Source organism: Frankliniella occidentalis, unplaced genomic scaffold, assembly GCF_000697945.3.
Source record: "Frankliniella occidentalis isolate FOCC.00 unplaced genomic scaffold, Focc_3.1 Scaffold328, whole genome shotgun sequence".
NCBI lineage: Eukaryota > Metazoa > Arthropoda > Insecta > Thysanoptera > Thripidae > Frankliniella > Frankliniella occidentalis.
The window spans coordinates 36,340-38,014 of NW_026267451.1; positions in this window are offsets into that span (position 1 = coordinate 36,340).

Here is a 1,675-nt window from a genome sequence, read left to right on the forward strand (position 1 = left end):
GAAGTCTCAGAAGCTGTTTTGTCTTCGTCCTTGTCACTTCCAGGACGTGAAAATTGAGGACCTGATCCGAATCCTACCGAACCTGTCCGAAAAATAGTGCGCATAGATTTAGTTAGTTGTTTAAGGATGATAATGTGTTTGGCTTGCAAATTGTACACAACACTACAAATTCCTCTTTGAGAAACGGAAGAATCCTAACTCTCGTTTCTCTTGGACGGTTCCTTTCGTCTGTGTATTTATAAGACGATTATGGAATGTTGCTCTGCTAAGTGACGACTGTTGTCGCTAGAGAGGAGCAATGATCCAAAACCATCACTCATATCAACATTAACCCTTTTTCCAGAACGAAAATATAAGAAGAAAGGAAGAAGTTGCTTCTAGAACGTAGCCGCCGGCCCATGTATTTATATGGGCTGGCTGCCATAATCGTGAAATAAATTCTTCCTCTCTTATGTTTTCGTTCTGGACAAATGGCGAACTGCTCAGCACGGACACGCACGGCGCTCCGGCACCGGTAAAACCACAACCACGTATCTACATTTTGGAGTGATTTTTGAGACGTATAACGCTATACATGCAGCGTGACACACACACACACAAATAGCCTATGTATACATTTATATAGTTGGTTTAGTAAGCAACAGCGTGCTGTGCATTCCTCGCGATAAGGAAGAGCGATATGGAGCAATAATCCCATAATCATCACTGATATAGAGCAATGTTTCCATAAGCATTAAGTTAATGAAACTACGGCAGGACAATTGGACATCGCTTCAAATAGCCTGTGCAAAATAAGTATTAAGGTAAAAATGAAAATTTCCTTTGACGTAAGTTCTAAAATTACAATTTGCAATATGAAAATAACATTCACTGCTCATCAAGTAAAAATGCAGTGACTAGGGAAAAATGGGCTCTCGTAAATTCACAACTTACATTACAATTCGCGTTTACAGATTTTTTGTAAATTTACGACGGTAGTTTTCACAGTGAGACAGCGGTTATTTCCGTCTCTTTTTAAGCGGGCAAAACCCGTCACCCCAGCAGTGTTCAGTTATACTCATCTCTCATACCTTTATAATTGGGCTTGTACCTCTCTTCGTAGATCTTGTGAGCCCTAGCATGGGCCAGAATAGTATTTTTAAGACATGTATTCTTTTTATCTGTTGTCGTGAATGTTGCAGGGTACAGGAATGACCCACCAAGCATATTGCAATAAAAGGCAGCTTCATTAATTGTAAGCCAATATTTTACCTAAAAAGAAAACTTTTTAGCGCAATTCGAACATACAATTTTTCTAAAGTTTAGTGCCATATTGCGCTTTTCCATAATCTTCTGTGTGGTTAAAATAGTAGATGATCTTTTTACCAATTTCAAGATGACTGTGTGGCTAACCTGCACTAGGAGCTTGCATGTAAAGATTGGGCGGTGACATGACATAACCATATTTCCCCTGCAAGGTCAGTGTGCGTCTGTCCTCGGACAGTCATTAAGCAAATTAAGCCCTGAAATCAGAATTTCAGATTTTAAAATGGGGGGCGGAAAAATCCGTCAGACGACAGTGGTCGGTTTTGGAGTCGAAAAGGTTCCGGAGGTTCCCCTACTTTGCTAACCACACTCACCCGCTGCGTCATCAGATATACAGCTAATTTACAAGTTATGCCAGGATCTTAAATAA